A 24,007-nucleotide genomic window follows, 5' to 3' on the forward strand; every position below is an offset into this window, starting at 1 on the left:
TCTACAAATTCTCTCAATTTAGGGAGAACCCCATCCGATTTTTTAATTAGTTCAGTACAGATTTATTTTCCACTCCTTCTGGGGTTTATTCCCTCCTAAATTCAATGTAACCACAACAGGGGAATGGTCTGATATACCTCTTGGCCAATTTAACATTTTTTCGGTAATCTGTAATGCTCTATCATTCCCCAAAACCAAATCTATCCTAGAGAGCGCAGAGTACGAGGCTGAGTAGCATGAATATTGCAAGACTCCCAGATTTCGTGCCCTCCACAAATCTAATAACATCACTTCGTCCAGAAATTGACGCAAGAGACTCTTCTCCTTAGACTCTGAGAGAGTCCGTACAGGAAATCTATCCAACTTTCTATCCAATATCTCATTAAAATCACCCACCACTATAATCGGCACCCCTTCTTTATCTAGCAGGAATTCATTTAATCTAAGCATAACATCCAAATTAAAGAGGCAGAGAGATGTATATATTTGCCACAACATACATACTACTGTCAATTGAACAGTAGAGAAAAATATAACGGCCCAACTCATCTATACTGGACTGCCTGCAGGAAAAGTTCACCCCTGTTTTCACCATAACGCTTACCCCCCCTACTATAGGAGGAGTGAACCGCATGGAATTGACATTGGTATTTCTTCGACTGTAGTTGCTGGAGTGTATTTTTAGTTAAGTGGGTTTCCTGCAGGCAGACCAGTTCTATGCCACAACTCTCCATCATGGAGAATACTGTCATCTTTTTGAGCGGTGTCCTCAGTCCCCTGACATTCCAGGAGCCTATTTTTAGTGTTTTAGCTTGCATCAAAATACCAAGAAATATGTACCGACCTGGAGGATATATCTATATAAAACTAAATTCATTACAAATTGACACTTTAACACCCCTCTGCCATACATTATTTTAAACAGTGAATTCTGTGTCACCTCTACTTGTAAAATCATTAGTGACTTTAAATGGCGTTCCAGCATAACCAACCTAAATAAATATTTACTAAAAGATACTTTCATGTGGGTTTCAAATACCTTTTTCCTATAATCATAACTTTGTGTGTAAGCCTGTATCCAACAAAGGTGATTTCCAATAGTGTTCCTACTTACTGTGAGTACTTTTAAACCAAGCTTCCCCATTTTCAGTGCTTCAGCAATACCTAGGTTACCTCCAGGTTCTTTATTCGGTGGTGAGCGAGCGAGTGGTGACCTCTACATACAGCCAGGACTTGTCGCACTCCCATCGCTTCCCGAATATCTCTCAGCGGCGTGCGGCATGTGACGTCACTCCCGGCTGCTCTTCGGCGCTCTCAGCTGCCCAGGAAGGATCGAGGATAGTTGGAGAAAATCAGGACGGCCTCGGATTCCCGAACTCTGTCCACCGGGATGAAGCACCCCGCCCAGCATCCGCACACAACGCACTCCCCGCCACAGCAAGCATGCCCCACCAGGTATGTCTTTGTCTAACAGGGGGAGCAGAGGGAGCAGAGGAGGGGGAGAACACTCAGCGTCCTCTCACTCACTCCATACCGCAGCTCACCACACACCCAAGCATCCGGTCACGCTCCCTCGGCCGTAGGCATTCTGCTATGGCATTCTTAACCCTCTTGAGAAACGGCAAGATGGTCACCTCGGGAAACAAGCCAAAATATAGGTCAAGTCCAAAAAAAAATAAAGCCTGCGGCACCTGGTTTTCCCAGGCGGTCTCTCATGCAGGTACTAACCAGGTCCGACCCTGCTTAGACTCCGAGATCAGACGAGATCGGTCGCTTTCAGGGTGATGTGGCCATAGGCAATCTCCTTTGGCACTCTCAACCCTCTTGAGAAACGCCAATATGGTCACCTCGGGAAACAAGCCAAAAAGTAGGTCAAGTCCAAAAAAAAAAGAAAGAAACCGATGATACCTGGTATTCCCAGGCGGTCTCTCATCCAGGTACTAACCAGGCCCGACCCTACTTAACCTCCAAGATCAGATGAGGTCGGGTGCTTTCAGGGTGATGTGGCCGTAGGCAATCTCATTTGGCACCCTCAACCGTCTTGAGAATCGCCAAGATGGTCACCTCAGGAAACAAGCCAAAATATAGGTCAAGACCAAAAAAAAAAAAAAGAAGCATACGGCACCTGGTATTCCCAGGCGGTCACTCATCCAGGTCCGACCCCGATTAGTCTCCGAGATCTGATGAGATCGTGCGCTTTCAGGGTGATGGCAATCTCCTTTGGCATATATATTTATTAGATAGTGAAAACTACCAACTACCAACCCGCGCTAATGGAAGCTTGTTAAACTAATATAGATTAAGGAGCAGCACGTTATAATGGTGATGAAAAATGAAAAACAATAATTGATTGCAAACCGCGCTCCCTGTAAAGTGCAAGTGCAGATGACACACTCTAATTTAAACAAAGTACAAATGTAGTATAAATATATGGTGTCAATATTGATACTCATGAGTAAATATCACCTAAATGAAAGCAGCGAATAATCAAACATCAAAGATTGAAAAAAAAAATAAAAATAAAACAAGACCAGTGAAAGCAACAGTCCAAATTCAAAATGAGTTCAAAAAATTAAATTAAAAAATTATATTCAAAAAATTAAATTCAAGAAAGTGTTCAAATAATGTTGAAATCAGACTCCTGGATGAATCCTCCTGGGGTTCAGCAAGGCATCAGACAACAGTAATCCACCAACACCGGCCACACAGCCTACTCACCAGATTGTGGTGACTCCCATGACAGAAGTCAAAGAACGCTTCAAGAACAGCCAAGGAAGCTCCACATGATCACGGCTTGGTTCAGGTGCTGGAACTCAGGTACCTCAGGTAACACTGTAACTGCTTAGATGCATGCAAATGAACTCCCGGATAGAGATGGGTCATTGAAGACCATTAGTGCCATGCATGGGATAAGATGAATGAATTCCCATCATGAAGTATGCCAAAATTTATTGGTCAGGCTAAAAACAGGCTAAAAAAGCTAAAAACCGCATCACCCACGTGTGGGTTCAAGTGGACAAACAAAATACGTTGCGAATGGAAATGGCGTGTCACGTTCGGTGCGTCCGACTGGTTTCGTCAGTGTGTGCTGACGTCATCAGGGATCGCACGAACTCGCACGCCACCTCCTTAAATACACACATCAATCAACCTTGTTGTTATAAAAAAAATACACACATCAATCAGAGGCTTCCAATCCGGTGATGTCCCACCTTGCAGAGAGATTAACCATAATTGAAAATTAACACTGCCATCTTGTGGCCAGCAAGTAGAATACGGTTATAAAATTCCTAAGGTATCTAAACTGCCATCTTGTGGATAGATGCCAGATTGCGCAACTGAGTAAAATGAATAAATCAGAATGCATAAATAAATTAAATAAAATGAGATTAAATAAATAAACTTAAATTTTAAGAAAATAGAAGGAAATATATAAATATAAAGGGATGAAACCGGAATGGATTGTCCCTTCACAACCAGTATAAATATAGGTCAATAATTGGACAAATAACAATTCAAGTCGATGTCGACATTGATACCTGCCAGAGTAAGTGTGTTCAAACGATAAATCCATTCCATTTCGTTTTTTGATATTCTCTGAACCATATTTCCTCCCCTCCAATCAGCATCCAGCTTGTCAATCCCAAAAAATCTAGCCAAGCTAGGATCCTGCCGGTGGTGGATTCTGAAATGGTTAGAGACTGTGTTTGGGAAAACCATTTTTAATATTTGTGAGGTGTTCATTGATACGGGTGCAGAGGTTTCTTTTAGTAAGTCCGATATACTGTAACCCGCACGGGCAAGTAATAAGGTACGTGACATAAGTAGATTTACAGGTGATGAATTTGTCTACTTTGTAGTCTTTGCCCGTACTAAAGGATGTGAAGTGTTCTACTTTTCTCATATTATTCCTAGTTAAATTTCAGGCTTTACACTTCCTACAATAAAAACCCTTTGAGATCCAAAAAAGTGGGAACTCTCCTGGGGGGTTTAATACATTCGGGGCTAGTTTATTTCGTAAACACGGTGCACGCCGATAGATGAACCGCAACGTATTTTGTTTGTCCGCTCGAACCCACATGTGGGTGATGCGGTTTTTAGCTTTTTTAGCCTGTTTTTAGCCTGACCAATAAATTTTGGCATACTCCACGATGGGAGTTCATTCATCTTTTTCCCATACATGGCACTAATGGTCTTCAATGACCCATCTCTATCTGGGAGTTCGTTTGCATGCATCTAAGCAGTTACAGTGTTACCTGAGGTACCTGAGTTCCAGCACCTGAACCAAGCCGTGATCGTGTGGAGATTCCTTGGCTGTTCTTGAAGCATTCTTTGACTTCTATCATGGGAGTCACCACAATCTGGTGAGTAGGCTGTGTGGTCGGTGTTGGTGGTGGATTACTGTTGTCTGATGCCTTGCTGAACCCTAGGAGGATTCATCCAGGAGTCTGATTTCAACATTATTTGAACACTTTCTTGAATTTAATTTTTTTACTATAATTTTTTAATTTAATTTTTTGAACTCATTTTGAATTTGGACTGTTGCTTTCACTTGTTTTGTTTTATTTTTATTTTATTTTTCAATCCTTGATGTTTGATTATTCGCTGCTTTCATTTAGGTGATATTTACTCATGAGTATCACTACTGACACCATATATTTATACTACATTTACTTTGTTTACATTAGAGTGTGTCATCTGCACTTGCACTTTACAGGGAGCGCGGATTGCAATCAATTATTGTTTTTCAATCTCCTTTGGCACCCTCAACCCCCTTGAGAAACACCAAGATGGAAACAAGTCCAAAAAAAAAAAAAAAAAGTCTACGGCACCTGGCATTCTCAGGTGATCTCCCATCCAGGTATTAATCAGGCCGACCCTGCTTAGCCTCCACGATCAGACGAGGTTGGGCGCTTTCAGAGTGATGTGACCATAGGGAATCTCTTTTGGCACCCTCAACCCTCTTTTTTTTTTTCCAATAGATTTTTATTGTTTTTCAGAAATATAATAACAAGAATACAAGAGATAACTGTAGTAAGTATAACAGTGTTATCAGTTACACAGTGACACTAATAAAACTGCGATACAGGCAGTTAACTAAACAATATTGGAAACAATATATCGATTGTGAAGGTTCAGATTGTTGATCCTTAATGCGATTTTAGTTTCTTTCCGGTTGGAGTGCGGTAGATCTGGTCTATGGTAGCCAATTGGCTGGCTCCCCTCTGGCACCCCATTGGGAGCCTACTGTGCCCGAGGGGGCCCGCCTCGTCATCGTAGAATGTGAGTTAGTTATACACACCTAAGGAGAAAAGGTCATTTCAGCTTTTGTATACCAGGAGGACTAAGGCGCCCACCTATTGAGGGCGTCTTGGAGACAACCTGAGGAGGACGCCACCATCCGCTCATACGTGGAATGTAGTTGGGTTAAGTCTATTACTTGAGCTATGGTGGGGGGATTGTTGTTTTTCCATTGTCTAGCGATTGTTAGTCTGGCTGCCAGAAGTAAGTGGACACAAGTATGTTGTATTGTGTGAGGAAAGTCTTCTATCTCTGGGGATAAAAGAGCCAAGGCTGGGTTTAGTGGGACCTGTTGAAGGGCAATATCAGAAATGATCTCAAAGATTTTCAGCCAGTATTGGTTCAGTTTGGGGCACCTCCATAGAACATGCATAAGGTCTCCTCGCAAACCGCAGTGCCTCCAACATCTATCAGATATGTGGGGATTGAATCGGGACAAGGAGGCAGGGGTATAGTACCACCTTAGGGTAATTTTGGCCAATAATTCCCACAATGAGGAACAACTTGAGGTTCTTTGCATGGTTTTACAGGCTTTGAGCCATTGAGTTGAAGTAAATGATTGTTGTAAGTCTGTTTCCCATTGGACATGAGAGGTGGTTTTAACGAAGGTCTGTTTCTGGTGGAGGATGTTATAAAATAACATAATTCCTTTTCGATATGGAATGTTAAATGTCAGGTAGACCTAGCTGATGTGTGGATCGAATGTAGGGTGTTAAGATTGGATTGGATGGGCAATGGTGGATTTGTAAGTATTTGTAGAAGTCAGTTTGAGGGACATTGAAGTCTTTTTGGATGACACTGAAAGATTTAAGCGAGCCATCGGAGTATAGGTTGTGAATGCATTTTATGCCTTTTGCAAGGCAGGAGTTAAGAGAAATTTAGTTAATGAAGTGGTGTAAAGTCAGTAAGGGAATTTCCACTTTCGTTGTGGGCATGGTTGGGTAATTATGGGTCAGAAGATCCAGCCATGTTTTAATTGAAATTTTCATGGTCGGGGGTAAGTGAGATGGAATCTTTGCTCCCAGTTGAGCTCTGAAGAGCCATACATTTGTTGGACCATAGGAGCCATAGGTGGACTGAATGGAGCCCCATATTGTAGTGGGAGAGGGAAGGAACCATTCTTTTAGTTGAGTTAAAATAGAAGCCGAGAAGTAATCCGGAAAATCTATGTAACCCACTCCCCCATAAATTCTGTGTTTGATTAGTTTGGCGTGGGAGCACCAGGATTTTTTCCGGTTCCATACGTATCTGGATAGCATTGTTTGAAGGGATTTAAAGAAGCTGGAAGGTATAGGGATGGGGAGAGTTCTGAATAAATATAGGATTTAGGGTAAATGAATCATTTTGAACGCGGCTAGCCTGCCCCACCAGGAAAACTCATGTTTGGCCGTTTTGCACAGGTCATCTTGGATTTTGGTTCGAAGTGATATGTAGTTACGAGACAATAGAGATGTAGTGGACCTAGTGAGTTTTTGAGATTTTGTTGGGTTAGCTTTGTAGTAGGAGACCTCTCCGAACCAGTGTAAGATTTTTTGGACTTCATGTAGGGAAAGTGAGGGATTGGTTAATATTAGGATTACATAATCCGCGAATAGGCTTATTTTGTGGACTTTTTTTCCTATGGTGATGCCGGATATTTTGGAGTTGGACCTAATGTGTTCAGCCAGGGGTTCCATCACAAGGTTAAAAATTAAGGGGGATATTGGGCATTCCTGTCTTGTTCCATTCATTATTTGGAATGGGGTGGATAGTAGATTTGAAGTGTAGACCCGGGCCGATGGAGTAGTGTATAGGGCCAGTATGGCTTGAAGGATGCGTCCCTCGAATCTGAATTTACGGAGTACCATGGACAGGTAAGTCCAATTGAATGCCTTCTCTGCGTCTAAGGATAGAAGCAGAGATGGCATTCCCGTGGAGTTGGAGTGGTGTATAAGGTTGATCAGATGCCTGGTAGCGTCAGAGGTCTGACGGCCTTTAGTGAATCCTGTTTGGTCATAGTGAATTAGCGATGGGAGGATATTTATGAGTCTGTTTGCTATCAGTTTGGCATATAATTTGAGATCTAGGTTTAAAAGTGAGATGGGACGGAAATTTTGTGGGGTATCGGGTTCTTTACCTGGTTTAGGCAGGGTGATCACTAGAGCAGATAGCATTTCAGGAGGAAATGAGAAGGATGCAGCATTTCTTAAAAACACCCTGAAGGTAATCAAAGAGGTACAGCAGGGACAACTATTACTTTGTGGTGACTTTAACTTGGTTCCAGACAATGATATGGACTCATCTTCTGGTCCTAAAAGATTTGCTTCTCCACTAACTTCTTTTCTTGCAGCTAATGACCTGTATGATGTCTGGAGGTGTTGCCACTCCACAGAGAGGGACTACACGTACCTTTCCCCACGTCACAACACATACTCTCGTATTGACCTGTTTGTCACTGATAAGTGGCTTTTGCAAAATATCCATGATTCCCAAATCCACACCATCACCTGGTCAGACCACGCACCTGTCAGTATAAAAATTACTAATAAAACCACCAACCCCAAATCTTATATCTGGAGGGTGAATAACTCCCTCCTTCAACAACCATCCAATGTCAAATACCTGTCTCAAAAACTGACAGAATTCTTCCTTGACAACACAGGCTCTGTGGCTAACCAGGCGGTCCTGTGGAACGCCCACAAATCCTTCATAAGAGGATTTTTTTATACAAATTGGATCTAAAATGAAAAGGAGGAGGATGTAGAAGTTGGATGAACTAACTGCTAAAATAGCTGAAGTTGACTCCCCAAATAAATTACATCCATCACCTTCACTTCAATCTCAAATTTTCAAACTACGACATGAGCTTCACTCAGCACTACTTGAGGGATATGAAATCAACCTTCTTTTCTTTTGTGGGACTGCATTGAGCGGTTTCCTGCTGTGTTGTGGAGCTTTGTGATGGCTCCCGATGAGCAGTATTACGCTGTTTAAGTCGCTGTTTCCTCGATCCTCGTCCGAACTATGGGCTTAAGTGGCCATCTCGATTGTGCGAGAGCCACGCCCCCCAACCCTCTTGAGAAATGCCAAGATGGTCACTTCGGGAAACAAGCCAAAAAATAGGTCAAGTCCGAAAAAAAAAAAAAAAAGAAGCCTACGGCACTTGGTATTACCAGGCTGTGTCCCATCCAGGTACTAACCAGGCCCGACCCTGCTTAAACTGCGAGATCAGACGAGATCAGGTGCTTTCAGGGTGATGTTGCTGTAGGCAATCTACTTTGGCACCCTCTTGAGAAACGCCAAGATGGTCACCTCTGGAAACAAGCCAAAAAATGGGTCAAGTCGAAAAAATGAAAAAAGAAGCCTACGGCACCTGGCATTCCCAGGCGGACTCCCAGGTTCTAACCAGGTCTGACCCTGCTTACCCTCCGAGATCAGAGGAGATTGGGCACTTTCAGAATGATGTGGCTGTATGCAAACTCCTTTGGCACCCTTAACCCTCTTGAGAAACGCCAAGATGGTCACTTCAGGAAACAAGCCAAAAAATAGGTAAAGTCCAAAAAAAGAAGCATACGGCACCTGGTATTTCCCAGCGATATCCCATCCAAGTACTAAAAAGGCCCGACCCTGCTTAGCCTCCAATGTCAGACGAGATTGGGCGCTTTCAGGGTGATGTGGCCGTACACAATCTACTTTGGCACCCTCAACCCTCTTGAGAAATGCAAAGATGGTCACCTCGGGAAACAAGCCAAAAAATAGGTCAAGTCCAAAAAAAAAAAAAGAAGCCTACGGCACCTGATATTCTCAGGCGGTCTCCCATCCAGGTACTAACCAGGCCCGACCCTGCTTAGCCTCCTAGATCAGACAAGATCGGGCGCTTCAAAAAAAAGTTCAAACAGTTCAAAAAAAAGAAAGAAGCCTACGGCACCTGGAATTCTCAGGTGGTCTCCCATCCAGGTACTAACTAGGCCCAACTCCGCTTAGCCTCCAATATCAGATGAGATCGGGCGCTTTCAGGATGATGTGGTCGTAGGCAAACTTCTTTGGAACACTCAACCATCTTGAGAAACACCAAGATGGTCACCTCGGGAAACAAGCCAAAAAATAGGTCAAGTCCCAAAAAAAAAAAAAAATAGATGCCTATGACACCTAGCATTCCCAGGCAGCCTCCCATCCAGGTACTAACCAGGCCCGATGCTGCTTAGCCTTTCAGATGAGATGAGATTGGGTGCTTTCAGGGTGATGTGGCCGTAGGCGAGCTCCTTTGGAACACTCAACCATTTTGAGAAACGCCAAGATGGTCACCTCGGGAAACAAGCCAAAAAATAGGTCAAGTCCAAAAAAAGAAAAAAGAAGCCTACAGCACCTGGTATTCATAGGCGGTTTCCCATACACGTACTAACCAGGCCCGACCCTGCTTAGCATTCAAGATCAAACAATGTCGGGTGCTTTCAGGGTGATGTGGCCGTAGGGATTCCCCTTTGGCACCCTCAACCCCCTTGAGAAATGCCAAGATGGTTACCTCGGGAAACAAGCCAAAAAATAGGTCAAGCACAAAAAAAAAGAAGCCTACGGCACCTGGTATTACCAGGCGGTCTCCCATCCAGGTACTAGCCAGGTCCGACCCTGCTTAGACTCCAAGATCAGATGAGATTGGTTGCTTTATGAGTGATGTGGCCGTAGGCAAACTCCTATGGCACCTTCAACCCTCTTGAGAAACGCCAATATGGTCACCTCAGGAAACAAGCCAAAATATAGGTCAAGTCCAAAAAAAAAAAAAGAAAAGAAGCCTACGGCACCTGGTGTTCCCGGGCGGTCTCTTATCCAAATACTAACCAGGCCAGACCCTGCTTAGCCTTCAAGATCAGACGAGAGAGTGCATTTTCAGGGTGATGAGGCTATAGGGAATTGCTTATGGCACCCTCAACTCTCTTGAGAAATGCCAAGATGGTCACTTTGGGAAACAAGCCAAAAAATAGATTAAGTCCAAAAAAAAAAAAAAAGAAGCCTACAGCACTTGGTATTACCAGGCTGTGTCCCATCCAGGTACTAACCAGGCCCGACCCTGCTTAACCTGTGAGATCAGACGAGATCAAGCGCTTTCAGGGTGATGTTGCTGTAGGCAATCTACTTTGGCACCCTCTGGAGAAACGCCAAGATGGTCACCTCTGGAAACAAGCCAAAAAATGGGTCAAGTCCAAAAAATGAAAAAGGAAGCCTACGGCACCTGGTATTCCCAGGCGGACTCCCACCCAGGTTCTAACCAGGCCTGACGCTGCTTAGCCTCCGAGATCAGCTTTGATTGGGCACTTTCACAATGATGTGGCTGTATGCTAACTCCTTTGGCACCCTTAACCCTCTTGAGAAACGGCATGATGGTCACCTCGGGAAACAAGCCAAAAAATAGGCCAAGTCCAAAAAAAAAAAAAAGAAGCCTACGGCACCTGGTATTCTCAGGCGGTCTCCCATCCAGGTACTAACCAGGCCCGACCCTGCTTAGCCTGTGATATCAGAGGAGATTGGGCGCTTTTTAGGATGATGTGGTCGTAGGTAACCTCCTTTGGCACCCTCAACCCTGTTGAGAAATGCCAAGCTCGGGAAACAAGCCAAAAAATAGGTCAAGTCCCAAAAAAAATAGAAGCCTATTACACCTGGCATTCCCAGGCGGCCTCCCATCCAGGTACTAACGCTGCTTAGCCTTTCAGATGAGATGAGATCGGGCGCTTTCAGGGTGATGTGGCCGTAGGCAAACTTCTTTGGAACACTCAACCATCTTGAGAAACACCAAGATGGTCACCTCGGGAAACAAGACAAAAAATAAGTCAAGTCCAAAAAAAAGTAGCCTACAGCACCTGGAATTCTCAGGCGGTTTCCCATCCAGGTACTAACCAGGCCCGACCCTGCTTAGCCTGTGATATCAGAGGAGATTGGGCGCTTTCAGGATGATGTGGTCGTAGGTAACCTCCTTTGGCACCCTCAACCCTGTTGAGAAATGCCAAGCTCGGGAAACAAGCCAAAAAATAGGTCAAGTCCCAAAAAAAATAGAAGCCTATTACACCTGGCATTCCCAGGCGGCCTCCCATCCAGGTACTAACGCTGCTTAGCCTTTCAGATGAGATGAGATCGGGCGCTTTCAGGGTGATGTGGCCGTAGGCAAACTTCTTTGAAACACTCAACCATCTTGAGAAACACCAAGATGGTCACCTCGGGAAACAAGACAAAAAATAAGTCAAGTCCAAAAAAAAGTAGCCTACAGCACCTGGAATTCTCAGGCGGTTTCCCATCCAGGTACTAACCAGGCCCGACCCTGTTTTGCCTCCGATATCAGATGACATTGGGTGCTTTCAGGGAGATGAGGCCGTAGGCAACCTCCTTGGGCACCCTCAAGCCTCTTGAGAAACGCCAAAATGGTCACCTCAGGAAACAAGCCAAAAAATAGGTCAAGTCCAAAAAAAAAAAAAAGAAGCCTATGGCACCTGGTTATCCCAGGTGGTCTCCCATCCAGGCACTAACCAGGACTGACCCTGCTTAGCCTGCAAGATCAGAAGAGATCAGGTGCTTTCAGGGTGATGAGGCCGTAGGGAATCCTCTTTGGCACCCTCAACCCTCTTGAGAAACGCCAAGATGGTCACCTCGGGAAACATGCCAAAAAATAGGTCAAGTCCAAACAAAAAAAAAAAGAAGCCTACAGCACCTGGTATTCCCAGGCGTTCTCCCATCCAGGTACTAACCAGGCCCGACACTAAAGCCTCCGAGATCAGATGAGTTGGCCGCTTTCAGAGTGATGTGGCCGTAGATAATCTCATTTGGCACCCTCAACCCTCTTGAGAAACGCCAAGATGGTCACCTCGGGAAACAAGCCAAAAAATAGGTCAAGTCCAAAAAAAAATTAAGAAGCCTACGGCACATGGTATTTCCAGGCAGGCTCCCATCCACATACTAATCAGGCCCGACCCTGCTTAGCCCCAGACAAGATCCGTCGCTTTCAGGGTGATGTGGCCATAGACAATCTGCTTTGGCACTCTCAACCCTCTTGAGAAACGCCTAGATGGTCACCTCGGGAAACAAGCCAAAAAATAGGTCAAGTCCAAAAAAAAAAAAAGAAGCCTACGGCACCTGATATTCCCAGGTGGTCTCCCATCCAGGCCCGACGCTGCTTAGTCTCTGCGATCAGACGATATTGGGTGCTTTCAGGATAACGTGGCCGTAGGCAATCTCTTTTGGCACCCTCCACTCTCTTGAGAAACGCTAAGATGGTCACCTCAGGAAACATGTAAAAAAATAGGTCAAGTCCAAGAAAACACAGAAGCCTACGGCACCTGGTATTCCAAAGCGGTCTCCCATCCACTTACTAACCAGGCCCGTCCCTGCTTAGCCTCCGAGATCAAACAAGACCAGGCACTTTCAGGGCGATGTTGCCGTAGCCAATCTCCTTTTGAACCCTCAACCCTCTTGAGAAACGCCTAGATGGTCACCTCAGGAAACAAGCCAAAAAATAGGTCAAGTCCAAAAAAAGAAACCTACGGCACCTAGTTTTCCCAGGCGGTCTCCCATCTAGGTACTAACCAGGCCCAACCCTGCTTTGTCTCCGAGATCAGATGAGCTGGGGTGCTTTCAATGTGAAGCGGCTGTAAGCAATCTTTTTTAGCACCCTCAACCCTCTTGAGAAACGCTAAAATGGTCACCTCTGTAAACAAGCCAAGAAATAGGTCAAGTCCAAAAAAAAAAAAGAAGCCTACGGCACCTGATAATCCCAGGCGGACTCCCATCCAGGTACTAACCAGGACCAACCCTGCTTAACCTCCAAGATCAGACGAGATCAGGCGCTGTCAGGGTGATGTGGCCGTAGGCAATCTCTTTTGGCACCCTCAACCCCCTTGAGAAAAGCCAAGATGGTGACATCGGGAAACAAGTCAAAAAATAGGTCAAGTCCAAAAACAATTTTAAAAGACGCCTACGGAAACTGGTATTCCCATGTGGTCTCCCATCCAGGTACTAACCTGGCCCGACACTGCTTAGCCTGCAAGATCAGACAATATTGGGTGCTTCAAGGGTGATGTGGCCGCAGTCAATTTCCTTCGCCATCCTCAACCCTCTTGAGAAACGCCAAGATGGCCACTTCTGGAAACAAGCCAAAACATAGGTCAAGTCCAAAAAAAAAAAGCCTAGGGCACCTGATATTCCCAGGTGGTCTCCCATCCAGTTACTAACCAGGTCCGATGCTGCATGGTCTTCGAGATCTAAAACTTTCAGGGTGATGTGGCCGTTCACAATATTCTTTGGCACCCTCAACCCTCTTGAGAAATGCCAAGATGGTCACCACGGGAAACAAGCCAAAAAATAGGTCAAGTCAAGTCAAAAAAAAAAAGGCTACGTCACCTGGTATACCCGGCCGGTCTCCAATCCAAATACTAACCAGGCCCGACCCTGCTAAGCCTCCGACATCACATGAGAGAGTGCACTTTCAGGGTGATGTAGCCCTAGGCAATCTCCTTTGAGAAACCCCCTTGAGAAAAGCCAAGATGGTGACATCGGGAAACAAGTCAAAAAATAGGTCAAGTCCACAAAAAATTTTAAAATGACGCCTACGGAACCTGGTATTCCCAGGCGGTCTCCCATCCAGGTACTAACCTGGCCCGACATTGCTTAGCCTGCGAGATCAGACAAAATCAGGCGCTTTAAGGGTGATGTGGCTGCAGTCAATTTTCTTTGCCATCCTCAACCCTCTTGAGAAACGCCAAGATGGCCACCTCTGGAAACAAGCCAAAAAATATGTGAAGTCCAAAAAAAAGAAACCTACGGCACCTGGTATTCCCAGGTGGTCTCTCATCCAAGTTGTAACAAGGGCTAACCCTGCATAGCCTCTGAGATCAGACAAGATCGGGCCCTTTCAGGGTGATGTGGCCATAAGCAGTCCCCCTTTGGCACCCTCAACCCTCTTGAGAAACGCCAAGATGGTCACCTCAGGAAACAAGCCAAAAAATAGGTCAAGTCCAAAAAAGATTAAAAAATAAACCTACGGCACCTGGTATTCCCAGGCAGTCTTCAATCCAGGTACGACCCTGCTTATCCTCTGAGATCAGACGAGATCGGGCACTTTCAGGGTGATGTGGCCGTAGGCAATCATCTTGGGCACCCTCAACCCTATTGAGAAACGCCAAGATGGTCACCTCGGGAAACAAGCCAAAAAATAGGTCAAGTCCAAAAAAAAAAAGGAGCCTACGGCAACTAGTATTCACAGGCGGTCTCCCATCCAGGCTCGACCCTGCCTAGCCTACAAGATCAGACAAGGTTGGGCGCTTTAAGGGTGGCCGCAGTCAATCTCCTTTGGCACCCTCAACCCTATGGAGAAACACCAAGATGGTCACCTCTGGAAACAAGCCAAAACATAGGTCAAGTCCAAAAAAATAAAAAAATTTTTAAAAAAGAAGCCTACGGCACCTGGCATTCCCAGGTGGTCTCCCATCCAGTTACTTACCAGTTCCGATGCTGTTTAGTCTCCGAGATCCAACGCTTCCAGGGTGATGTGGCCATTCACAATCTTCTATGGCATCCTCAGCCCTCTTGAGAAATGCCAAGATGGTCACCTCGGAAAACAAGCCAAAAAATAGGTCAAGTCAAAAAAAAAAAGAAGCCTAAGGCACCTGGTATACCCGGCCAGTCTCCAATCCAAATACTAACCAGGCCCGACCCTGTTTACCCTCCGACATCAGACGAGATAGTGCACTTTCAGGGTGATGTGGCCCTATGCAATCTCCTTTGGCACCCTCAGCTCTCTTGAGAAACTCCAAGATGGTCACCTTGGGAAACAAGCCAAAAAATAGGTTAAGTCCAAAAAAAAAACAAGAAGCCTATGGCACCTGGTATTCTCAGGTGATCTCTCATCCAAGTTTTAACAAGGGCTGACCCTGCATAGCCTCTGAGATCAGACGATATCGGGCGCTTTCAGGGTGATGTGGCCGTAAGCAATCCTCTTTGGCACCCTCAACCCTCTTGAGAAACGCCAAGATGGTCATCTCGGGAAACAAGCCAAAAAATAGGTCAAGTCCAAAAAAAATTAAAAAATAAACCTACGGCACCTGGTATTCCCAGGCGGTCTCCCATCCAGGTGCGACCCTGCTTAGCCTGTGAGATCAGATGAGATCGGGCGCTTTCAGGGTCATGTGGCCGTAGGCATGCTTCTTGGGCACCCTCATCAATCTTGAGCAACGCCAAGATGGTCACCTCGGGAAACAAGCCAAAAAATAGGTCAAGTCCAAAAAAAAAAAAAAGAAAAAACCTATGGCACCTGGTATTCCCAGGCGGTTTCCCATCCGGTTACTAACCAGGCCCGACCCTGCTTAGATCAGATGTGATCGGTCACTTTATGGGTGATGTGGCCATATCTCCTTCGGCCCCCTCAACCCTCTTGAGAAACGCCAAGATGGTCACCTCGGGAAACAAGCCAAAAAATTGGTCAAGTCCAAAAAGAAAAAAAAAGAAGCCTACGGCACCGGGTATTCCTAGGCAGTCTCCCATCCAGGTGCTAACCAGTACCGACTCTGCTTATGCCTTCAAGTTTAGACGATGTTGGGCGCTTTAAGGGTGATGTGGCCATAGGGAATCTCTTTTGGCACCCTCAACCCTCTTGAGAAACACCAAGATGGTCACCTCGGGAACCAAGCCAAAAAATAGGTCAAGTCCAAAAATAAAAAGTCGCCTACGGTACCTGGTATTCCCAGGCGGTCTCCCATTTCAATTACTAACCAGGCTCAACTCTGCTTAGCCTCCGAGATCGTGCACTTTCAGGGTAATGTGGCCATAAGCAATCTACTTTGGCACCCTCAACCCTCTTGAGAAACGCCAAGATGGTTACCTCAGGAAACAAGCCAAAAAATAGGTTAAGTCCAACAAAGAAAGAAGCCTACGGCACCTGGTATTCCCAGGCGGTTTCTCATTCAGGTACTAACCAGGCCAGACCCTGCTTAGCCTCCAAGATCAGACGAGGTCGTGCACTTTCAGGGTGATGTGGCCGTAGGGAATCGCTTGTGGCACCCTCAACCCTCTTGAGAAACGCCAAGATGGTCACCTCGGGAAACAAGCCAAAAAATAGGTCAAGTCCAAAAAAAAAAAAGAAGCCTACGGCACCTGGTATTCCCGGGCGGTCTTCCATCCAAATACTAAGCAGGCTGACATTGCTTAGCCTCCAAGATCAGATGAGAGAGTGCACTTTCAGGGTGATGTGGCCGTAGGAAATCTCTTGTGGAACCCTCAACCCTCTTGAGAAACGGCAAGATAGTCACCTCTGGAAACAAGCCAAAAAATAGGTAAGGTCCAAAAAAAAAAAAAGAAGCCTACGGTACCCGGTATTCCCAGGCAGTCTCCCATCCAGGCCCGACCCTGCTTAGCTTTCTAGATCAGACGAGGTCAGGCGCTTTAAGGGTGATGTGGCCATAGGGAATCCTTCTTCACACCCTCAACCCTCTTGAGAAACGCCAAGATGGTCACCTCGGGAAGCAAGCCAAAAAATAGGTCAAGTCCAAAAAAAATGGAGAAGCCTATGGCACCTGGTATTTCTAGGCAGTCTCCCATCCAGGTTCTAACCAGGCCTGACCATGCTTAGATTCAGAGATCAGATGAGATCAGTCGGATTCAGGGTGATGTGGCCGTAGGCAATCTCCTTTGGCACCCTCAACCCTCTTGAGAAACGACAAGATGGTCACCTCGGGCAAGAAGCCAAAAAATAAGTCAAGTCCAAAAAAAAAAGAAGCCTACGGCACTTGCTATTCCCAGGCAGTCTCCCAGCCAGGTACTAACCAGGCCCGACCCTGCTTAGTCTCCGAGATCGGGTGCTTTCATGGTGATGGGCCCATAGGCAATCTCCTTTGGCATCCTCAACCCTCTTGAAAAATGCCAAGATGGTCACCTCTGGAAACAAGACTAAAAGTAGGTCAAGTCCAAAAAAAAAATAAGCCTACAGCACCTGGTATTCCCAGGCGGTCTCCCATTCAGGTACTAACCAGGCCCGACCCTGCTTTGCCTTCACGATCAGACGAGGTTGGGCGCTTTCAGGGTGATGTGGCCATAGGCAATCACCTTTGGCACCCTCAACCCTCTTGATAAATGCCAAGATGATCACCTCAGAAAACAAGCTAAAAAATAGGTTAAGTCCAAAAAAAAAAAAGAACACTACAGCACCTGGTATTCCCAGGTGGTCTCGCATCCAGGTACTAACCAGGCCCGACCGTGCTTTGACTCTGAGATCAGACGAGTTTGGTAGCTTTCAGGGAGATGGGGCCGTAGGAAATGTCATTTGGTACCCTCAATCCTCTTGAGAAATGCCAAGATGGTCACCTCGGGAAACAAGCCAAAAAATAGGTTAAGTCCAAAAAAAAAAAAAAAAAAAGAAGCCTAAGGCACCTGGTATTCCCCGGCGGTCTCTCATCCAAGTACTATCAAGGGCTGACCCTGCTTGGCCTCCGAGATAAGAGGAGATTGGGCACTTTCAGGGTAATGTTGCCATTGGCAATCTCCTTTGGCACACTCAACCCTCTTGAGAAACACCAAGATGGTCACCTCGGGAAACAAGCCAAAAAATAGGTCAACTCCAAGGCAGTCTCCCATCCAGGTACGACCCTGCTTAGCCTCCGAGATCAAACGAGATTGTGGGCTTTCAGGGTGATGTGGCCATAGGCAGTACCTTTGGCACCCTCAAGCCTCTTGAGAAACGCCAAGATGGTCACCTTGGGAAACAAGCCAAAAAATAGGTTAAAATAAAAAGCCTACGGCACCTGGTATTCCAAGGCGGTCTCCCATCCAGATACTAATCAGACCCATCGCTGCTTAGCCTGCGATATCAGATGAGATCCGGTGCTTTCAGGGTGATGTGGCCATAGACAATCTCCTTTGTCACCCTCAACTCTCGAGAAATGCCAAGGTCACCTCGCGAAACAAGCCAAAAAATAGGTCAAATCCAAAAAAAAAAGAAGCCTGCTGCACCTGGTATTCCCAGGCGCTCTCCCATCCAGGTACTAACAAGGCCCAACCCTGCTTAGCCTTCAAGATCAGACGAGGTCAGGCACTTTCAGGGAGATGTGGCAACAGGCAATCTCCTCGGCACCCTCAACCCTCTTGAGAAACGCCAATATGGTCACCTAGGGAAACAAGCCTAAAAATAGGGCAAGTCCAAAAAAAAATAAAAAATAAGAAACCTATTGCACCTAATATTCCCAATCGGTCTACGATCCAGGTACTAACCAGGCCCGACCCTGCTTAGCCTCCAGGATCAGACGAGGTCGGGAGCTTTCAGGGTGATGTGGCCAAAGGCAATCTCCTTTGGCACCCTAAACTCTCCTAAGGAACGCCAAGATGGTAACTTCGGGAAACAAGCCAAAAAAATAGGTTAAGTCCAAAAAAAAAAGAAGCCTACGGCACCTGGTATTCCCAGGCGGTCTCCCATCCAATTACTAACCAGGCCCGACCCTGTTTAGCCTCCAAGATTAGAGAGAGGGCACTTTCAGGGTGATGTGGTCGTAGGCAATCTCTGTTGGCACCCTCAACCCTCTTGAGAAACGCCAAGATGGTTACCTCGGGAAACAAGCCAAATAATAGGTTAAGTCCAAAAAAAAAAAGAAGCATACGGCACCTGGTATTCCCAGGCTGTCTCCCATTCAGGTACTAACCAAGCACGACCCTGCTTATCCTCCAAGATCAGACGAGGCTGGGAACTTTCAGGGTGATGTGGCCGTAGGCAATCTCCTTTAGCACTCTCAACCCTCTTGAAAAATGCCAAGATGATCACCTCGAAAAACAAGCCAAAAAATAGGTCAAGTCCAAAAAAAAAAAAAGACGCCTATGCCACCTGGTATTCTCAGGCAGTCTCCCATCCAGGTACTAACCAGGCCCGACCCTGTTTAGCCTCTGAGATCAGGAGCTTTCATAGTGATGGGGCCGTAGGCAATCTCCTTTGGCACCCTCAAACCTCTTGAGAAACACCAAGATGGTTACCTCGGGAAAACAAGCCAAAAGATAATTTAAGTCCAAAAAAAAAAAAAAAATAAGCCTACGGCACCTGGTATTCCCAGGTGGTCTCTCATCCAGGTACTAACCAAGCCCAACCCTGCTTAGCCTCCAAGATCAGACGAGGTCAGGGCGCTTTCAGGGTGATGTGGGCATAGGGAATCTCTTTTGGCACCCTCTTTAGAAATGCCAAGATGGTCACCTTGGGAAACAAGCCAAAAAATAGGTTAAGTCCAAAAAAAAAAAAAAAAAAAGAAGCCTACGGCACCTGGTATTCCCAGGCAGTCTACCATCCAATTACTAACCAGGCCTGACCCTGCTTAGCCTCCGAGAATTAGAGAGAGTGCACTTTCAGGGTGATGTGCTCATAGGTAATCTCCTTTGGCACCCTCAACCCTCTTGAGAAACACCAAGATGGTTACCTCGGGAAACAAGCCAAATAATAGGTTAAGTCCAACAAAAAAAAGAAAAAAGAAGCATACGGCACCTGGTATCCCCAGGCTGTCTCCCCTTCAGGTACTAACCAAGCCCAACCCTGCTTATCCTCCAAGATCAGACGAGGCTGGGAACTTTCAGGGTGATGTGGCCGTAGGCAATCTCCTTTAGCACCCTCAACCCTCTTTAAAAACGCCAAGATCACCTCGGAAAACAAGCCAAAAAATAGGTCAAGTCCAAAAAAAAAAAAAAAGAGACCCCTATGACACCTGGTATTCTCAGGCAGTCTCCCATCCAGGTACTAACCAAGCCCAACCCTGCTTAGCCTCCAAGATCAGACGAGGTCAGGCACTTTCAGGGTGATGTGGCCGTAGGGAAACTCTTTTGGCACCCTCTTGAGAAACGCCAAGATGGTCACCTTGGGAAATAAGCCAAAAAATAGGTCAAGTCCAAAACAAAAAAACATGCCAACGCCATCTGGTATTCTCTGGCGGTCTCCCATCCAGATACTAATCAGGCTCGACCCTGCTTAGCCTCTGATCTCAGATGAGATCCAATGCTTTCAGGGTGATGTGGCCATAGACAATCTCATTTGCACCCTTAACCCTCTTGAGAAACGCCAAGATGGTCACCTCAGGAAACAAGCCAAAAAATAGGTGAAGTCTAAAATAAAAAAAAAAGAAGCCTACAGCACCTGGTATTCTCAGGCGGTCTCCCATCCAGGTACTAAGCAGGCCCAACCCTGCTTATCCTCTGAGATCAGAAGAGATTGGGTGCTTTCATGGTGATGTGGCCATAGTTAATCTCCTTTGGCACCCTCAACTAGGGATGGGCTGTCTGTTCGAGTCGAACATGAGTTCGACTTGAACATTGGCTGTTCGCCTGTTCGCCGAATAGCGAACAATTGGGGTGTTTGCGGCAAATTCGAAAGCCGCAGATCACCCTTTAGTCTATGGGAGAAATCAAAAGTGCTAATTTTAAAGGCTTATATGCATGGTATTGTCATAAAAAGTGTTTGGGGACCTGGGCCTGCCCCAGGGGACATGTATCAATGCAAAAAAAAAAGTTTTAAAAACGGCCGTTTTTTTGGGAGCAGTGATTTTAATAATGATTAAAGTGAAAAAATAAAAGTGAAATATTCCTTAAAATTTTGTACCTGGGGGGTGTCTATAGTATGCCTGTAAAGTAGCGTATGTTTCCCGTGTTTAGAACAGTCCGAGAGCAAAATTACATTTCTAACGGAAAAAAAGTAATTTAAAAGTACTCGCGGCTATATGAATTGTCGGTCCAGGCAATACACATAAAAGTCATTGAAAAAACGGCATGGGATTCCCCCACAGTCCATTACCAGGCCCTTTGGGTCTGGTATGAATATTAAGGAGAAACCCGAACCAAAATAAAAAAATTAAAAATTGCGTGGGGGTCCCCCCAAAAATCCATACCAGACCCTTATCCGAGCATGCAACCTGGCAGGCTGCAGGAAAAGAGGGGGGGATGAGAGAGCGCCCCCCTCCTGAACCATACCAAGCCACATGCCCTCAACATGGGGAGGGTGCTTTGGGGTAGCGGCCCCCCAAAGCACCTTGTCCCCATGTTGATGGGGACAAGGGCTTCATCCCCACAGCCCTTGCCCGGTGGTTGTGGGGGTATGGGGGCGGTGGGCTTATCGGAATCTGGAAGTCCCCAGGGGGACCCCCAAATTAAATTTCATAAAAAAAGTGTCAAACATGTTAAAAAAAAGACATTAGCCGGTTTTTGACAATTCCTTTATTAATGTTTTCTTCTTTCCCAGCTTCTTCTTCCATCTTCTTCTGGTCTTCCTTCGGTTTTCTTCTTCTTCCCCCGCTTCTTCCTCTATCTTCCTCTGTTTCATTCTCCGGTCTTCTCCTCCGGCATCTTTCTCCAACTTCTTCTTCCCTCACTTTATCTCCCGGACGATCTGCCTCAATGGGAGTCTCCCGCTGTGACACGCTTCTGTTCTTGTGACAGCTCTTATATAACTGAGGGCAGGGACACCTGGTGACCCCGCCCCCTCTGACACACAGGGACTTCCCTATGGCTTCCCCCGTGGTGTCAGGGGGGACGGAGTCATCCGTTTACGTAAACGGGTGACCCCGCCCCCTCTGGCCCCCCCTGGGAAAGCCATAGGGATGTCCCCGTGCGTCAGAGGGGGGCGGGTCACCCGGGAACGTTACGGTGTAGCCCCACCCTCAGTTATAAAAGAACTGTCACAAGAAGCGTCACACAGCGGGAGACTCCCATTGAGGCGGATTGTCCGGGGGACGAAGTGGGGAAGAAGAAGCCAGAGGAAGATGCTGGAGAAGACCAGAGGAAGAAGCAGAGGATCGGAGGATGAAGCAGAGGAAGATAGAGGAAGAAGCGGGGAAGAACAAGATGGAGGAAGAAGAAGAAAACTGAAGGAAGACTAGAAGAAGATGGTAGAAGTAGCGGGGAAAGAAAAAGACATTAATAAAAGGAATTGTCAAAAAACGGCTATTGTCTATCATTTTTGACACTTTTTTGTGAAATGGAAGGGGTACATTTGTACCCCATTACCATTACATACAGGGGGGGCGGGATCTGGGGGTCCCCTTGTTAAAGGGGGCTTCCAGATTCTGATAAGCACCCCGCCCGCAGACCCTCACAACCACCGGGCAAAGGTTGTGGGGATGAGTCCCTTGTCCCCATCAACATGGGGACAAGGTGCTTTGGGGGGGTTACCCCAAAGCACCTTCCACATGTTGAGGGCATGTGTCCTGGTACGGTTCAGGAGGGGGGGCGCTCTCTCGCCCCCCCTCTTTTCCTGCGGCCTGCCAGATTGCGTGCTCGGATAAGGGTCTGGTATTAATTTTTTGGGGGACCCCCACGCCATTTTTTTTTTAATTTTGGTGCGGGGTTCCCCTTAAAATCCATACCAGACCTGGAGTGCCTGGTATGATTTTGGGGGGGACCCCAATGCCATTTTTTTTTATTTTGGCGCGGGGTTCCCCTTAATATCCATATCAGACCTGAAGGGCCTGGTAATGGACGGTGGGGGAATCCCATGCTGTTTTTTTCAATGACTTTTATGTGTTTTGCCGGGACCGACAATTCATATAGCCGCGAGTACTTTTAAATGACTTTTTTCCTTTAGAAATGTAATTTTGCTCTCGGACTGTTCTAAACACGGGAAACATTTATTTATTTATTTATTTTAGGTACTTATATAGCACCATCAATTTACGCAGCGCTTTACATATACATTGTACATTCACATTAGTCCCTACCCTCAAGGAGCTTACAATCTAAGGTCCCTTCCTCACATTCATACATACTAGGGACAATTTAGACAGGATCCAATTAACCTACCAGCATGTCTTTGAAACATGCGCCACTTTACAGGCATACTATAGACACCCCCCAGGTACGAAGTTTAAAGGAATATTTCACTTTTATTGTTTCACTTCAAGCATTATTAAAATCACTGCTCCCGAAAAAATGGCCATTTTTAAAACTTTTTTTGGCATTGATGCATGTCCCCAGGGGCAGGACCCAGGTCCCCAAACACTTTTTATGACAACACCATGCATATATTGCCGCGTACACACGAGCGACTTTACGGCAGACTTGGCCCGGCGTACCGGATTTCGGCGGACAATTCGATCGTGTGTGGGCTCCAGCGGACTTTGTTTTCTCAAAAGTTTGACGGACTTAGATTTGAAACATGTTTCAAATCTATCCGACGGACTCTGCTTTCTAGCGGACAAACCAGTCGTCTGTGTGCGGACCAAAACTCACGCATGCTCTGAAGTAAGTACAACACGGAAGCACTCGGTCTGGTAAAACTAACCTTCGTATTGAAGCTAGCACATTCCTCTTCTGTGATCTTTTAATACAGCGCTTTTTTTTTTCTTTATAATGCGAGAGGAATGAAGTTGTTTTGCTGCTTTATATTCACACAGAGTTCTCACAAACTACTTTCTTCATGATTTATCCTCATGCCATGACTAATATGATATTTTTAAAAAGCCAGATCTCCATAAATAAAGTATTAAATTAGATTATGGACTCATCTTTCTTTTTTTAGATTTAAACACTATCTATTTTACAATGTGTGCTAAATTATACAAATTATTATTTTTTTTTTTTTTTTAGTTTTGGAGTTTCAAGTTACCACAATAACCTTAATATTTTGTGTTGTTTTAATGAACCTTAATGAGGTTGGTGTCCCTTGTAAATTAGACATAGGGGGGTTTATTTTCCAAAGGCAAATTCATTTTTCACTACAAGTGCAAATTGTACTTGGAATTGCACA

At 45.8% G+C, this 24,007-nt stretch overlaps 19 pseudogenes; all 19 read right to left on the reverse strand.

Moving 5' to 3' along the window:
- Positions 1 to 1,679: 1,679 nt before the first annotated feature.
- LOC141124206 (5S ribosomal RNA) lies at positions 1,680 to 1,798 on the reverse strand (annotated as a pseudogene).
- A 98-nt stretch (positions 1,799 to 1,896) lies between these two features.
- Positions 1,897 to 2,015, reverse strand: LOC141124204 (5S ribosomal RNA; annotated as a pseudogene).
- A 6,832-nt stretch (positions 2,016 to 8,847) lies between these two features.
- Positions 8,848 to 8,966, reverse strand: LOC141125021 (5S ribosomal RNA; annotated as a pseudogene).
- Positions 8,967 to 9,196: 230 nt separating this feature from the next.
- LOC141125168 (5S ribosomal RNA) lies at positions 9,197 to 9,315 on the reverse strand (annotated as a pseudogene).
- A 319-nt stretch (positions 9,316 to 9,634) lies between these two features.
- On the reverse strand, positions 9,635 to 9,753 carry LOC141125093 (5S ribosomal RNA; annotated as a pseudogene).
- A 93-nt stretch (positions 9,754 to 9,846) lies between these two features.
- LOC141124200 (5S ribosomal RNA) lies at positions 9,847 to 9,965 on the reverse strand (annotated as a pseudogene).
- Positions 9,966 to 10,285: 320 nt separating this feature from the next.
- Positions 10,286 to 10,404, reverse strand: LOC141124405 (5S ribosomal RNA; annotated as a pseudogene).
- A 1,123-nt stretch (positions 10,405 to 11,527) lies between these two features.
- On the reverse strand, positions 11,528 to 11,646 carry LOC141124574 (5S ribosomal RNA; annotated as a pseudogene).
- Positions 11,647 to 12,587: 941 nt separating this feature from the next.
- Positions 12,588 to 12,706, reverse strand: LOC141125077 (5S ribosomal RNA; annotated as a pseudogene).
- A 306-nt stretch (positions 12,707 to 13,012) lies between these two features.
- On the reverse strand, positions 13,013 to 13,131 carry LOC141125142 (5S ribosomal RNA; annotated as a pseudogene).
- A 3,049-nt stretch (positions 13,132 to 16,180) lies between these two features.
- Positions 16,181 to 16,299, reverse strand: LOC141125074 (5S ribosomal RNA; annotated as a pseudogene).
- A 931-nt stretch (positions 16,300 to 17,230) lies between these two features.
- LOC141125148 (5S ribosomal RNA) lies at positions 17,231 to 17,349 on the reverse strand (annotated as a pseudogene).
- A 689-nt stretch (positions 17,350 to 18,038) lies between these two features.
- On the reverse strand, positions 18,039 to 18,157 carry LOC141124871 (5S ribosomal RNA; annotated as a pseudogene).
- An 89-nt stretch (positions 18,158 to 18,246) lies between these two features.
- Positions 18,247 to 18,365, reverse strand: LOC141124680 (5S ribosomal RNA; annotated as a pseudogene).
- A 527-nt stretch (positions 18,366 to 18,892) lies between these two features.
- LOC141124668 (5S ribosomal RNA) lies at positions 18,893 to 19,011 on the reverse strand (annotated as a pseudogene).
- Positions 19,012 to 19,318: 307 nt separating this feature from the next.
- On the reverse strand, positions 19,319 to 19,438 carry LOC141124835 (5S ribosomal RNA; annotated as a pseudogene).
- A 315-nt stretch (positions 19,439 to 19,753) lies between these two features.
- Positions 19,754 to 19,872, reverse strand: LOC141125112 (5S ribosomal RNA; annotated as a pseudogene).
- A 98-nt stretch (positions 19,873 to 19,970) lies between these two features.
- LOC141124427 (5S ribosomal RNA) lies at positions 19,971 to 20,089 on the reverse strand (annotated as a pseudogene).
- A 306-nt stretch (positions 20,090 to 20,395) lies between these two features.
- On the reverse strand, positions 20,396 to 20,514 carry LOC141124740 (5S ribosomal RNA; annotated as a pseudogene).
- Between the last annotated feature and the right edge of the window lie 3,493 nt (positions 20,515 to 24,007).

The sequence above is a fragment of the Aquarana catesbeiana genome, linkage group LG01, assembly GCF_042186555.1.
Source record: "Aquarana catesbeiana isolate 2022-GZ linkage group LG01, ASM4218655v1, whole genome shotgun sequence".
In the NCBI taxonomy this organism is placed as follows: Eukaryota; Metazoa; Chordata; class Amphibia; order Anura; family Ranidae; genus Aquarana; species Aquarana catesbeiana.